Source organism: Semicossyphus pulcher, unplaced genomic scaffold (genome assembly GCF_022749685.1).
Source record: "Semicossyphus pulcher isolate SPU_LCO1_2020_fin unplaced genomic scaffold, fSemPul1.0.p SCAF_14, whole genome shotgun sequence".
Taxonomy (NCBI): domain Eukaryota; kingdom Metazoa; phylum Chordata; class Actinopteri; order Labriformes; family Labridae; genus Semicossyphus; species Semicossyphus pulcher.
In genome coordinates, this window is record NW_027211648.1 from 20187501 (window position 1) to 20204260 (window position 16760).

At 37.7% G+C, this 16760-nt stretch overlaps 1 protein-coding gene across 2 annotated transcripts in view; it reads left to right on the top strand.

The window, feature by feature from the left end:
• nkx2.2a (NK2 homeobox 2a) overlaps nt 1–261 on the top strand; it is a 1958-nt gene extending 1697 nt beyond the window's left edge. For both annotated transcript variants that reach the window (XM_069662313.1, XM_069662314.1), the window contains exon 2: nt 1–261. This exon is cut by the window's left edge. The gene's annotated coding sequence lies outside the window, so the exon portion shown is untranslated.
• The last annotated feature ends 16499 nt before the right edge of the window (nt 262–16760 follow it).

The following is a 16760-nucleotide window of genomic DNA, read 5'->3' on the forward strand; positions in this document are numbered from 1 at the left end:
ACATGTTTTCGTTAAGAGAACTGGGTCCGAACCTCTCCCTTATAGATTTTATTCAGAATGTCAATGCTCTTCTTGTGAATTCTTTTGTAAAGTATGTTGTGTGTTGGTTGTAGAGATGTTTTCTCCTTTTTTTTCTTTTGTCCCTTCGTGTTATTATCAGCACGTACGAACCACTTTATAATTATAGAAATTTTAATTTCTTGCTTCTTTTATGGACCGAAAAAATATTTATGGCCATGAATAAACACTGGCAACTTTTCAGCTATTTTCCGTTTGTTTTTATTTCCTGTAAATATTTTGTGGCAAATGTTGACTTTGATAGAGAGACTTCGAGCGTTCTCGGGAGCGTGGAGCTGAGCATCGGCTGATAAAACACCCGATATTTATATTTACAATTTTCAAAAAAAATAAGAGTGATTTTTGGAAAAACGTTCGGACTTCCGTGTCCTGTAAATAACATGCAGCCTCGCTGTGGGGGCGTACTATTCAACATTTTTAGAAAGGGATTTTTAAATAAAATGCTGTGCTTTTAAAATGAAGGTTTGCTTTATGAAAGTGTCCTATTCGATTTGATCTTAAACAAATACATCACTAAATATCACAATGGAAGGCGACGAGCCAGACATTTGTTTTTGCACATAATGGGAATAAATCTCCAGCGCACTTCAGACCTTTTCTTTTTAAGCAAATTTAATCCGGAGAATATTTTTCTGAATCCGAACACCTCCCTCATAAAGAGCCTAAAGTCACTCGTGAAATGGGACTAAAATCCACTCACTTAATATAAGAGGGCTTCTCCACATAAGAAGCTTTTGAGTGGAAAGCTCTCCTTTTTGTCAGCATCCTCCACCACTCCCCGCCCTGTGTGCAAAGTGGTAGACTGCGGAGGGGGGGAAAAAATCGTTTAATGCAATAAATGTTTTGTTATCTTGTTAAGCGCTAAACTGCAAATAGAGCAGGAATAATCAATGAGTCACCAGCCTGCTTTGTTTAAACACCGCCAACGGGAGACTAAAATACGCACGACTCAAAGTGGCTTTAACCTCCTAATAAAGTTATATTCCATAGAGCGCGGTAGCAATGATATTCCGCATTATATTTGTGTTGCCCCATTAGTCTCCATGTTTGTTAAGGTGGAACCAAAACAAGCACAAATGGCTCCCAGTGATCCGCAGCGCACTGCGGATTATCAGCCTTCAGTCAATATCTTGGGTAAATATGATAACCTAGTAGAAAAATCCATGCGTTCTGTTCGTCCCGGGACAAAAATCTCACAACAGATGTTAGAGTCGCCCCTATCATCACTGAACAAACAGCCAAATTGGGCAGATTTGCTAATTATTTACAGAATTGAGTCTCAAGGGGCTACTGCTTTTGTGGGCGACACAGACTCAATTTGTCCCTGACAGAAAGGTTTTGTGTTGCACCACTGGTTGAGCTTGTAGGTCAAACAAATCAGCAACTAGGTTATAGTTTTCGTTTTTTTAAGTCTTTGTGGATGAACAAGAATTACGCAGCGTCCCTAACAGCGTGCCAATAACCGCTGAAAGCACAGTTATCACGGGGAATCGATGTGAGGAGAAATATAAGAAAGGTAATTATGAAGTGAAATGCGGAAGGAGAAAGGACCGCTCGGCTGTGATTCCATTTGAAAGAAAGCAGCTAACATTCTGCCTTTGAAAATAAAACCTAACAACAGACGATACCAATATTTAAAACCTCGTGCGTAAAAGAAAAATATAAACTTCTCCGTGGCTCTTTGCCCTCTGTGATCAGGCACTTTTGTGACTCTATCATTGCATAATACAGTACACGACACAACACAGAGACAAAAGGCCAGGCCTGCTTTTTGCTGGATGTTAGAGGCGTGCATGTTAACGAGCAGCAGGATGCAGACAGTGCAGATAGAGAGACTGACAGAGTTGCTTGGTGCTGTTCAGAGTCAGGGAGATGCATCCTTGGGCTTTTTGTCCTGCCTGTCACTTGGTGCCATTGTGATCTTTGCTGCACACGTTGTCTCCCATATGGGCAGCTGGGCTCGGACAAGGAGAAAAGGATCTTTCACAAACCCCAAATTGTATCAAGCTTTCAAATAAAGCATTGTTGTCTCTCAAAGAAAAACGAATTAAAAATTCGTGCTATATCTATTCTGGTGAAAAAAAGAAGCCCCATTCACAGATAACAGGGAGTCCTTCTTCCTTGATAGAGCTATGCCAACAACAGCCTTCTCATTTCTCTTTTCCCTCTTTCCCCCCATTCTGCAGAGTGAAAGGCGGACTCTTGTCTGTCCGGAAAAGTCGCTCCTCACAGCGCAAAAACTATTTTTAATACCAGACAGTGTTCTTCCTTGTTTGCTTTGAGTCCCGCTGGAATGCGTAGGCCGATTTCTAAAATAGGCGCATGGAAACATATTTGACACAATTTCCACCCATAAAACGTCCGTTTTGTGAGCAGGTGAAAAGCTGAGACACTGTGTGCATTCTTTAACAATTAAAAATGTGATTTTTGAAGTTGATCGATTTCTGGATGTTACGCCAGCGCCAGAGTGTTGTGAGTTAGATACAACAGAAAAATAGCAAATTGCACTACTAAATATTATTAGAGTAAATGTTGAAGCGACCATTTACATTCTAATGTTAATGCGAATCAGATGAGCTGAACGTGATGCTGGAGGATGCAGATGTTTTTCCATGGGAACAAAACCTTGAGATGTTGGCAGGTGTTTATTGGACTAATGCGCAAACATCCGCTGCCATTGGAAAGACTAGAAAATACATTTTCAAATAAAATAATATCAATGTTTACTCACATTTGGGATTTTTTAAATCTTGTTATAATTTTTTTTTTCTGGCACCCTAAAATCTGGAGACCCTGAGCACGCTTGTCTCCAAATGTTTTGTTGCTAAAACCACACAAACCAAATTAAGTTCCTTGTGCATCCCGTCACGCTCTGTTGTGGTTGCACCCACACTGACGCAAAATAAAAACACAAGCCGTGTAAAAAGCCTGTGTGATCAACTTTTACTTTGCACCCGCGTTTTGTCATTAACGCACCAGAAAATTACACGACTCCTCCACCAGCTCAGCAACAGGGTCAGATTTATCGGAAATTGCTTTTGGCTGCTTGGAGGGATAAAGCAGGTGACATTAAAACAAGCATCTCGGCGTGCAGCGTAGTTCAACCTGCGTGGATAACACTATTATATACCTTGGAATACAATACTTGAGGAAATGTGCACTTGGGACACCATGGATCTTCGTCATCCTGCCCATTTGAACCTCGACATGAATCATTTTTCTATCACGCACATCGCCAAATAAACGAGGATTTCAAAGCTATAATAAGCGGTGCTTTTCATTTAAAGGAAGCTATCTGGGTTTTATTGCCTTAAAGGAGATCCAGATTAGATTCGCCACAGTGTCGATATTAAACAGAGAGGGATGGAGGGAGGAAGGGAGGAAGGGAGGGAGAGAGCGAGTGGAAAATGTTGCGCAAAGCGGCCACAAGATGGAAGCAGAGGTCTGCAGTTGGCGTCATGCAGCTTTTACCTACAAATGTCTAACAGTCCAACTTCATCTGATTCCAGCAGCACACATTACTACAACCACATGATATTCAGACGGCTGTTTTTCTGTTTAATGAACAACCGTCACAACAAACTTGACAGTCTTTATAAGTGCATGATTGCGGTTTGTGACATTGTTAGAGATCTTGAGAGCATAATCATATCACTCTTGAAAACAAACTAGACTAAACAGTCCACGTGCAATTAGCACTGCTTCCATCTCAGAGAGAGAGAGAGCGACAGAGAGAGGGAGAGACTGGGAACATCCACGGTGTGGCGCAATAGGATAGGAGGACAAACAGTGCAGATTTATTCACTTCAATGAAAGTGAACAATAGAGCTGAAGTGAGGTTTTACAAGGGAAGTCTCAGCTCAGTCAGGGTCCTTTACAACAAAGAAGACTTTAAGTCAGATGTCCTCGGACATATGAAACACTGTTATTTCTCTACTAGAACTGATCAAAGGAAGCTGTTTCCTTTTCCTTTTTGTTGTTTTTTCGAGGAGAAAAATCCAACAAAAACCCACAAATATCCTGTCAGAGCATCAGCGTTAAACAAAAGATCTGTGGCTCTGATAAAACAAAGTGCTTCATATTAGATTTGGTATTTCTCACAAACGTCTTGCAGATATGTATTCTTATTTTCCAGGCTTCAAAGTGCCTGAGCACCATTGTCTCCTCATGCGGAGAAGAAGTATGCAAACGGGGTCAAATGACAAAATAAAAGGCCACCATCTTTATGCACCTGCTCAGTGCAGCATCAGTGAGCTTGCACCTGTAGGGGGCCTCGTTGGGTTAGAAAGCTGCCGCAGCAGGGGGGTGGAGGGATGCTGAACATGAAGGAAGAGGAGCCAGAAAGATTGAAAGAAATGTTAAATCTGCACGAATTCTGATCACCTTAATGGAGCTGGTGTGGGAGAAAATAACAAAATACGCAAAAACACCAAACAGCAAAATCCAGACACTAATATTTTTACATCAGGTCAAAGATTTCTCTAAGACATAGATACAATATCCTCCTAAAACCTCATTAAAATATCTCCAAATTAAACTCCAGCCTGTTTTCTTATTGCTGGTGACATCAGCAGTGTGTGTGTATTCGTGCAGGCTGCAGGGTGCTGTGTGAACCTGAGCGAATCCACACAGCAAATCCACAAGTTTACTCAGTGGGAAAGATTGTCTGCAGAAGCATTGTTCAGACGAGCCTCCAATCTGCATGAGAAGAAGCTGCTGAGCTGAGAGACACGCTGGTGTCTGTGCCGCGGGAGAGCTGCAGCTTGATGACACTTTTTCTGCGGAGCTTAAAGACACACAGGGAGAAGACCGCGGCAGATCTGCAGCCTCTGTCACGTTCTTGAGCTGGAAGATACATTTAAAAATCATTGCTTTTGTTACATCTTTTTTTTAATTGTTTCCAATTCTGAAAGCAAAGTATAGTCACGTGCATTATGTTTAGTATGTTTCCATTTACCATTTACCATTTTGCCATATCTTAAAACTAAATTTTATGCTTGCAGCAATCTGCAACAAGTTTATGTCATAAAAAAATAAGGAGTTAAATTACTAAACAGCATTGCATTTTATGTTTTCAAATGTATACACAATTAATTTATATGGAATAATTGCTCTTTAATGAAGCCCCCTATCTGGTTCAATACTTGTCTGTTGGGATCCTGTAGCCAAATATCTTAATTTGAATTGAACAGAGTGAAAATATATTGGTAAGTAAGAAGATCAGAAAGGACGGAAATTTGCTCAACAGCCCTGCGAAACTATAATAAAAAAGTATTGTGTAATTCAATTTTACTTAGCCCATATTTTACATCTGTATGACATGTATCATTTGAATCATTCACATGTATCCAGCAAATAAACATCTTGTTTAATTGGTTTCACAATTAGCTTTCCTGCTACTCACATGGAGGTTTTATAACACTTGAGCTCTATTTCCTCATCTCATGTGTACAACTTTGCAGAAAAAAACATGCAGAAAAAATGTAGAACCTGTTTGCTTCAGTGTCTTCAGTGTAAGGTGTTTTCCCCCGAGCTTCATTTGTCAGCGGTGTAAGTAGACGTAACAGATTTTTAGCTCCTTTCCTGTTCTGAATCTGAACCTGAGCTAAGGCTTAAGCTGGACTCAGTAACACACTCCCCAAAAAATCCACTGAGACATTTTGTCTAATTACCAAAATGATGATGATATTTCAGATCTCATAAGTGCTTCGCACTGAAACACACACATGTGATTTAGCTTCCATTCTCATCTCCTTGAACAAGACAAAACAAGCAGCAGTGTTTTGCTGTGGGAGACGCTGATAGTGCACTTCTTAAATTGTGCTGCTGGTAGCGTCTGTAGATGTCCAGCAGCCAGTTTGGCTTTGTAAAAAAAAAAGTGAGCGTCAAGGTTCTTGACTTTGCTGAATGTTGAGATTAGGAAAACAGCCGAGTCTGCAGAGCACACAGAGACTCATGACCTGATGTGGTAGACAGGGAACGTTTTTTTCTTCCCAGGGACCTTTCTCCATCTGTCTTATTCCATGACTGCAGACCTGTCAAAATGTGAATGAAATAAAGGACTAAAGAAAATCTTACTGGCTTTTTTCTTTTCTTCATAGTGGGCTTATAATGTGCCAAATGGTCATCATTGATATTTGAAAGTCTCTGATACACTGTATGTCCTATAAGGAGACAGTTGCATTGCTTCACTACACATTTAATGAGCATTTAAGATCTCACCTGACAAACCTGATCAGTGTGGATGTTATATTAAAGGTCGATGCAGTTAGTTACATTATTATAACATATTTCAAAAGTGGACACCACATACATTTCTCATTTAATGACAAATAAATGTGAGAGTCGAAAAAAGGTTGTTGAGAGCTGTGTAGCGTGACCCGAGCAGGACTGCCTCATCCAACCTCCTCCTGCTCTCTGTGCTGTGCAAACATAAACTGGATTTTAACCATTCATGCATCACTTTTTAAACTGCTTTAATGTACAAGGGAGTCGTTGGACAGATAACGTGACCACTAGTTAAGTTTATACCATGATCTAGCACAGCTACTGAAATTCCTTATTTAATCTTTTTTTAAGTCTGTGAAATTCTACTAAAGTTTGTTGCTTTGCTGCCGTAAAATGCTGCCTATGAATCTGTAAAGTTATTGGTATAAATATTCATTCATAAAAACAGCAGCTAATATTCTATAAATGTAAAAGGATGTTAAAACATTTTTTAAAGAAACTTTAAATAAGAAAAAAGTCCATCAGTTAGTTAGAAGTTTTCCACACACACACACACTGGTGGATGTTTGCTCACATGCTGACTAGTACTGACAAAAGCAGTAATTTTTGTCCAACAGGGAATTGACCTTATCTCGGACAAATTAAGGCGATGATCTCAAACCACTTATTGTATTGTGGTTTTGGTTGTTTTAATTGTGTCATATTCTGTTTCTCAACATCATTTCAAATGAGGGAAACCTCAATGATACGTGAGACTTAAATAAAGGTTTTGAATTTAATTGAATAGAATTTTACACAAGGTGACTTTTTAGTCAATAAAACAGTAGTAATAATTTTAGCTGTATAGTTTTAACACCACTGATAGTGGCGGAAACAGTGATCAAACGTGTTTCTTTTGAACTTCAAGTTAAATTAAATGGAGTCAGGCTTTTGATCAACTCCATGTTTGTCGTATGACAGAATTTTAAACATCAATATACCAACTTTTATTTTCATCCGAATTTGTGTACAAGAGCAGAAATATATTTCTTATTCTCTGTCATTGTTTTTTTATTGAATTGATTTCCTCTTTTGAATTATTCTTTAAACGTTGAGCTGCAAAAAGAAAAAGACCAAAATAAAAATGACAAACATGATATGATGCTCATGTTTCTAATGTAGAATTTGGATGCCATATTGTTCAGTGAAGTTACTGCAATTGTCTCTTGCAGGTAAATTTGTAGCAACAATGCATGATAATTAATACTCAGAGCCAGCTCAGCTCTAAGTGTGTGTTACAGCTATGAGGTCTTCTATTTAAGGTTGTGCTGCTGTGTTGTGATATGCAAAGTGCCATATGGTCTTATTTCCCTTTGTCTTCTCTTTCTCAATGTTCCATCTTAGGACTTGAATTGTCTTGTATAAAACCCACAGTCCGCTGCAGCCACATGGGCTGGATGGGGGACAGCGCCAACAATCAGGTTCCCAGAGTTGAGTGTTTATGCCTTTCACTTAATGGATTGTCTCACCTTCTTCAGAGGATGAACATGAGGTGCTTGAGATGCCAGCACTGCAAATGGATCCTGGGGCTTTGAGCCTGATAACAACCGGCCGTCATCTGTTTCAGACATGCTTCAATCAGCACGCGTGATGATCAAAGAGCAGCCGTGTGGCAGCGGCGTGTTTTACCAATTCAAGCTGCCTAATTAGCTTCCTGCTTAAAGAGGATGTAAAATATGTGTAGCAAGTTGTGCCTATCATGTGTTTGTGCTCTTGTACCCAGTTGTGAATTTATAATGTCTTTTGGAGCCAACTTTGCTGAATGGAAAATAAATTTAAAAAAGCCTCTCTGTGGTATTTCTTTTGTTGTTTGCTGAACAGACGCAGTATTTCAATGTGACCGAGCATTGCAGTGTCTGCCATTATGTATCATATTCATAGTCTTTATGCTCCTTCTGATTGAAGCAATAACCTTTCATTTATTCACATTCTAAAGTTACAGATACAATACACTGACCATGTCTTCATCCCCTCAGTGACACAAACAACTTCCCATCAGCCCACTGTCCTCTGTGATTGTTTGACACTCATGAGGGACAGCAATGATATCAACTTAAATGATATACAACCCTCACAATACAATCATAGACGCCCGTACTTTCACTTTCTTATTTCACTGTCTGATCACCTGACCAACACAGAGCTGAATCATTATAGAGGATGGTCATGGCTGCCAAAGTACACTTGAGCAAGGCCCAAAACCTTGGCCGGCTGCAGGATGGCTGCACAGTGAGAGACAAAGCATTTTTGTAACGCTCTAAAAATAAATGTGGGAGGGATGTGCATCTCTTATATGTTTTACTTGCTCATATCTTGGCTATTACTCAGTTTACAACATGTGGGAGTCAGTTTGTTTGTTTGTTCATATAAAATAAAGCCATCATTTGTTGGTTTATATTTCTGACATCCTCGGCTCCCACTCAGCTTCCAGGCCCCTCAGATCCCCGGTCCCGTGTCTCCATGAAGTGGTCAAAAATCTTCCATTGTCACACAGATAGTGGATCAGTTTATTCTGTTTAACTGCAAGTCTTCCACTGCTATCTGCGTTTTTCATTCATTCTTACAACCAACATTTTACTTTATGAACATTCATATACCTATATATGAATGTGTATCATATTTTACATCATTTGTTTCAAAATTGTGTTTAATGTTATTTAAACCTGGGTTAATATTTTTTCATGTGTCTGAATTAATGAAACAGATGTGTTCAATAAACTAAACGTCACCATAACACAAAGTGAAGTTATTAGTTTGGAAGATCAGATAAAGCCTAATTCAACATTACCGTAAAACTCAAATAAAATAAGATATTGGTGTATTTGCATACAAAAACCTTAACATGTGATTATAAAACAAACTGTAAGCTAAATATTTATGTATATTTACACAGGTACTATGTTTGCTCATTTCAGGTAACGTTTACTTTTATAATTTTTTCTCCTCTACTTTTCAGGGAGAAATACTGTACACACTATTCCACTTCTCTGTGTTGATCTGACAGCAGTTGGTAATGTTGACTTGGTAGAAAAAGATGAAAAACACACATGAACACTGTTGAAACTAATTAACAGTTTCGCCTGGGACCAAAGGAACACCTACAACATAAAAAAACAGCTTACACACAATTCAAATCCCTTTCACACACTGCTTATATAGATTAATATTTAATTGCAAGTCTATGATGTGTGTATTCTGTAAATAAGAACAGTCTAATTGTTGTTTTGCCTTAATGTACGAAATAATTGATCTATAATTAATCTACCATTTCAGTAAATACAAAAGACGTTTGCAAAAGAACAGTTATTTTATGACTTTTATTTTGTAGCATGCCACATAACTGGATCAGTCATCTATAACAGAAGCTCATCTGAGAGTTTGAAATCTGGAGACATATTTCAGGTCAGTTATCACAACACCTGGAGAAAAAAGGAGTCCCCTCCTTCAGGAAATGCTCTTGAGCAAGACACGTCATTCTCCACTGCTTCATGACCAGCCACAGCGGCGGCCTGCAGTGACGTGCTGTGGACAGGTAGGAGGCATGAGTCAACTGTAATGATGTGAAACAGATTACTCCTGAGACACTGCAGCCTTGCTCACACAGCCGGACATCAATGGAGATTTTTGTAATGTGACTAAAATGGCTTTTAATTAAACATGTTAGTGTATACTTTCACTTAAGTCAGAATAGTAGGAAGAGCTGCTATTGGAATCAGTTTTATTGGCCAAGTATGTGGGCACATAAAAGGAATTTGACTCTCAATGTACATACACACAAATTGACATGCCACACTTAAAACAAGGGCAGGTTAGACAAGGCATAGACATACTGTATGTCTGTACGTGGAGTCTGGGAGTTTGAGAAGGTTGAAGTGCATGAAGAAAACTAACTCATATAATAAAAGACAATGAAAACAACTGATGCATGTGATGAAGTGCATTCAAGCCTGCAAGTCTGTCCTAAAATATGTCAACTGTCACTGACAGAGTTGTTAATTTACTGTCCTTACTGAATGACATATCTGCTATATTATACATTAGGTGTGTCCAATAGAAGCAAATAAATATTGTGTATATTTAAAGTCAGCTTCACATTTATTCAAGTCTGTCTTAAAAGAATAGTCCATACGAACAATGAAACAAGTTTCACTTGCTGTAATTGTTTTACCTGTTCATACTGACCAGTAACATATCCTTTTAGAAGACACTTTCAGCGTTAGTGATGGGGGACAAAAAACCTTTCCATGAAGAATATTTTCACAATTTTCTTTATCCAAATCAACCAGAATATGATATGAACAATGATCTTGATGATTTGGGGCTAAAAGTAGTTTTTATGTCAGTGCGCGACAATTAATGAGACTGGCCCTGAACATAGCTCATGTAGTCAAGTTCAGGAAAATTATTATTTTCATAAATGAAAAAAAATGTTTTAATTGCAAGCAAAGGCAGATTCTCTTTGTACTTTCCAGGATATCATTACAGCGGTGACTTTGATCACACTGAACACTCTACATTGTACGTTTCACAGCAGACATTTTGACTTGTCAAAGCAGGAAAAGCAGGCGTTACTGATAACATTAACAATGGCCATGAGTGACAGTGAGCCAGCATGCTCAGCATCAGGACCCTGAAACTGTCATTCAGTATATAATGTTCACGTGTGCTTCAACTCTTTTATATGTGTCCCACCTGAAAAAGGCCCCGTGTACCTTTTAGGGCCACCAATAAAAAACACTTGGCCGATATAAAGACTCCTCTTGAATGCAGAATCAGAATGTGGATGTTACAAATGATGAAATATTGAATATGGTTCTATTTCCTATTTGAACTGCAGAGTAGATTAAACGTGTTAAAAGCACAAGGTTACCATCCTCCATACTATCATGTTCTTGCAATGCATGAAAACATTACATTTTTGTTGTGTCAGTAAAGTCTATTTTGCAGAAAGAAGTGTCTAGAAACAGAAAATTATCTTTTTAAATACTCTATATAATCTCATATCCAATGTTGAACACAGTAATTGAACCTGTGTGACAGTAAATCGTGTCCTTTTAAACAACCAGGTATGAGTCCATTTAATTTACATGAATATTGCTGTCGTGTATAAAGTCTGACACACTTCAAACATCAATAAGAGCTGTGAGAGGTGAACAGAGGCAGGCGGCTGAAGGATGTTTTGTGTGTTTTCCCTTTGACTGAGCAGCAGTCGTCCGAGTGTTGGAATCTTTTTGTGGCTCCTGCACACATGGCTGGAGGGAGGAGAGAGGAGGAACAGTCTGCAGCATTTTAGCACACAATTTCATGATGGTTTCAGAGAAGAGGCCAGCCAAGCATTTCAAGTGGCAGAGCAGCGAGAGGGCAGCATTGTAGAGGAGAGCAGGTAGTGTAATGATCAGGTAGACAAGATGACATCAAGCGTCCTCAGGGATGGCCAGGCACAGCGAGCCGACATCCTTCCAGAGAGGAAGAACCACTGAAACAAGACGAGACAAAACCAACAAACAGGAGAGCCATTAGCCCCACGAAGACTTGTTATTACTGTACGGGCAGCAGGAAGTCACACACTCATGCTGCACATGCAGGAACACAGTATGAAATATGTAAAACACGTCAGTCTGTGTGTGCTATCGCCTGACAATAACAGGAGGTAATGTTAAATTTTAACCACACTTCTTTTAATTCACCAAACTATTGGGTCTAAAGCAGAACAGTGGAATTGTGGGACGTGTAGGATGTGTAATAAGTACATTAATCATCATAATTATTACATACAACTAATAATAAAACATCTTTTGGTGTAAATACATCATTCCAATTTTATGATTTACATCAGAATCTTGATACACTTAATATGAATCTTGTACTAATAGAAAATAATTTATCGTACAGTGTAATATTAAATATGCCAGTAGAGTTACGCTGAATGACAACTTCAATATCTTACTCTGTGTGAGCTAAAGTGACATGTTAAATTAATTCTAACTTGTACATGATGACCATGAAGGAGGCAAGATGTTAATTAAATTAAATATCAAGTAAGACAAGTTTTCTTTTCTTATACTAACCTCGACATTAAACGTGTGTTTTAAACTTAAGTCAAATGGAACCCTTTTTTAACCATAACATTTTGCTACTCTTGTTTTTCCAAATTTAGGATCTACTTTTCATGAAATACACTCTTTACACACCGGTATGATGACTGTTCTGCTGTCATTTACAGACAAACCTGTGAGCTAAATTCCTCTATCACAAGTGTGATGCGACAAACAGCATGTTGTGGTTATGGACTCAGACACTATTAATCTCAATACATACACACAAATAGACATACTACAATGAAAACAAGGACAAGTTAGACAAAGGTAATGCAAACACTTAAACACCAAAACTACTATATACAGGCCTATGGATACAAATATATATTGAAAAAGGATTATATATATTCATTATTAAATAAACACAACAACACCTATAAAACAATAAACAATAGTGCAATGTAGATTGTGCATTGTTGAATCAGGCTGTTGTATATACAAGAGGTTGCTGGTTTTAGTATTTCCAGTGTTAACAGAGAGCATGGATTGGCCTTGGATGCAGTGATCATGTATAGGTGAAAAACAGGGTGAATTTAAACAATGGGAAGAATAATAGTATTTTACATGCACAGATCACACACACAGCTGATTTGTTTTTTCTACACAAACTGTTCCTGAGTTAAGGGTTCATCTGAGTGACAGTCTGGGGAAAGAAACTGTGTCTCGTTGTGTTGGTGTACGGTGCTCTGTAAGGCTATCCAAGGGGAGAAGTTAAACAGCTTGTGTCTGGGGTGTGATGGTACAGACATTCTGATGGATAGGATAGGATAGGATAGGCACCTTATTGTCATTGCATGAAATAATACAACAAAACTTTGTTTAGCAGCCATCCTGTGCAGCATTACAGCATTACAAAATATGCTGTGATATATATATATATTTATATAAAAATAAATAAAGTTTTGCTAGGTATGAATAAATAGACAAGTTATAAACAGTATTAACAGTACTAGCTGAAGTGAGACAATCAACTCTATAGCCTAAGTGATTAAATAAGTTATTGTACAGTGAACAAATAAATAAACAATGATTGTTAAATAGTTTGCAGCAGAAAAATCAATATTGCACTTGTCTTGTTGGGAGCTATGGATTGAGCAGTTTGTCCAGAGCTCTGGGGAAAAAGCTGTTTCTCAGTCTGTTGTTATAACTTCATAAACTTTACTTATGATGTAAAATATATGTTGTTTTTTTTCTGTGACTATGTATGCACACGGTAAGACAAATTAAGAAGTAGCTTGACTCATAGCAATCCACGACTTTCTGTCACTTAGGACAATTCATAATGCAGCCTCATAATGGTTCACTTTTGTGGTTTGATGTCACTTTAGCCACCACAATTTAGTATAATTTAGGTATTTTTGCTCGATTCTTGAACACACCGTTCTCACGCTCTGCATTAACAACTTAAATTCGATGTGCCACAAATACCAGCCCTTGGTTTGGTTTCATAAAAAGCCTTTGTGCATTTCACTCTGATGTCCAAGCTGTCAGGAAAACACAGCATGTAAACCGTTAAAGTAAGAAGAATATGAAGGACAAACAGTGTTGTTATGCTGCAGTTATTAAGGGAGCAATGGACTTTATAGTGACTTTTTTCTTGCTGTAGTTCCTCAAACAGCCTCTACAGAACTGAGAGTAATTATCAGTATATTGCTCAAAGATTATGTTAAACATTGTAAATCTGTAAGGTATGTTGGTATATTATAATTATGGCAGCAGCTCAATCTACACAGGCATCACAGCAGCTCTGTGCTTTGACTTCAACATGCACATTTTACACTTATTTACTGCTTCAGCCAAGACTCAAAAGCCATCCTTCATCTCATTAAAGAATTCTCTTCTTCTTATTCAGCCTGGGAAAACCAAACGCGGCCTTGAGAACTTCAAAACAAAATGCCCTTCTTACATTCTGACTTCTTTTTTCTGCTTGAACTGGTATGATCTTAATAAAACGACTAATGAAGGATTTAACACAGTCATCATTATGATTTTAGAAATACAAAGAATCCATTTATTAAGGTAAGTTTTTTTTTGTTTTGGTTGTTTGTTTACTTTATGAAAACATAGTGAGTAAAAGGACGTTTATGACCATGACCAAAGGAAAGTAATATAATAAATTATATGATAATAAAATAAATAGAAATAGTTATAAAACAGCAACATTTTCAATATAAATTAAAGCTGGAATAAAACACCAAACCTTTTTATCTGAAAGTTATTAATTGAAACCGTTCTGAGTGTGTTTTCTTTTTTGTTTCTTTGTGTTTTGATTAAACCAAATATGAATTCACAATACAGAATCTCTTTTAATGAGGAGGCAGACACGATCATGAATAAAGGTCACAAATAAAAGGCTTCTTGGAAAGAATATTGGAATGAAATTTATAATATACGCATATAGAGGTCTATGATTAGGAAGACAAGTTATTATTTTCTTTCTAATACTTATTTTATATATATATATATATATATATATATATATATTTATATAAATATTTGATTGCAGGTAGTATTTTACTCACAAAGAGTTCCGTCTAACCGTCTCCCCTGTTCAGCATGTAGCAGTTCATTCAGGCACGCTTCATTTCCTGAAAGAAAACAAGTAGAAAGGAGAATTTTAATCTTTTTCACACCGGGCAGCAAAAATGGGCCCTGACTTTTAAAATTTAAATTGCAGCACGTGGTGTGTGCTTGTGTCTGTCAGGATCAATACATTCAGAATTTAAAGTAGTTTTCGCGATGTGTTTATGGGGATTCATCTAAATAATTGTAGGCTATCAGGTGGCCTACTGGATAAAAGCATCCCAAAGAGGGGACAAACAGACAGGTAGAACTATCGCATTGATATGCAGCTTCTGCTCACATTTCCATTGTTGAGTTGTGAAGCCATTTAAAAAGTTTCTGTCTCGGCACACAGCACTCAAAGTGCTTTGAAACTTTTGATTAGAAGATGCATCTCTTCACAGTTAACATGAAAACAAGCCGAAAAATGAATTCCTGGCAAAAAAATGGACGTCAGGAAACACTTGATGCAGATTGCAGCTATTTGCATTCATTTCAGGTGTGAAACCACATTTGATTAATATTATTCTTTCTTTTAGCAGACATGATGGCCGGGAAGAAGAGTGTCCAACTACAATATTTCTGCGAGATCAAAACTCAACCTTCCATGCAAAATAATGGAAAAGAACTAAAGGAAATGCACAGTTTGCATGCAAATCCTTAAAAAAGGCCAGGTTGCCTTGTAACCTACTAAAAATCCCAAAAGTATGTACATTATTTTACATTAATATTTGATATAAACCTATTGTAATAACAGCAAGTGAGCAAAAACACTCTTTTTACAAAAAGAAACGTGATGCTATATCTGCTTTAAATGTGAGGCAAATTAAGACAGAAATTTAAAGAAAAAAATGGAAATGTATCATTATGTTATGTCATCAGGGTGCAGTGACTGCACTGTTAAACAAGCTAAACAATATAAAACAAAATGTATAATTCCATGGGACCTGCTGGAACGTGAATGTAGGTATGTTTTTTGCACTGAAGTGAAATTTTGTCTCTAAATTTAAAAAATCGTTTCAGGACACGCAGCAGACCTCACACACCACAACAAACGGCTGCAAAGGGCAACTCGACACAGAAAGCCTGACAGAGACATTCTGTCCTGGGTGACAAAGCCAGAGTGAGTCACAACCATACTCTCCAACAGCTTTGTTTACCTGCCCTTACCACTACCACAATTAATGCAGCAGAGAAGTGGACAAACCAGATACCCTTAGAACCTTGGTAATCTGCATTGATCTGCTGCTGTGTTTTTTTAATTGTTGTTACAAAAGAGAGCAGCCATGCTAAAATGTTGCCACTCAAAACAATGCAGAGGACAGCGGCACTCACAGAACCACGAGTGGCTCAAAATTCGGGAGGCTAAATCTGTTTCAAGGCCAAGAGGTGGAATTTGCTGTCTTTCCCCCCAAAAAAAATTTCAAGCAAGGTGACCGATTATAGAAACACATCATATATTGATTTATGTAGCTACATGATGCATGTTTATACTATGATCCATAAAGCTAAAGCAGCAATTCATAAAAACTGATCACATTAGTGTTTATAAACAACAACAGCTTTTCATTATACCTCCCAACATTTGAGTTCATGTTTAAACAAAACTACCGGATGAAAGTTTCAGTGAATGTCTGAAATAGAACACATCATAAACACAATGAAACTCATAATGTATAATGTCTGTATACCTCATAACTCAAATGTCTTTTTTAGCCACCACAAGAAAAAATCATAGAAACAGATTAAACACTT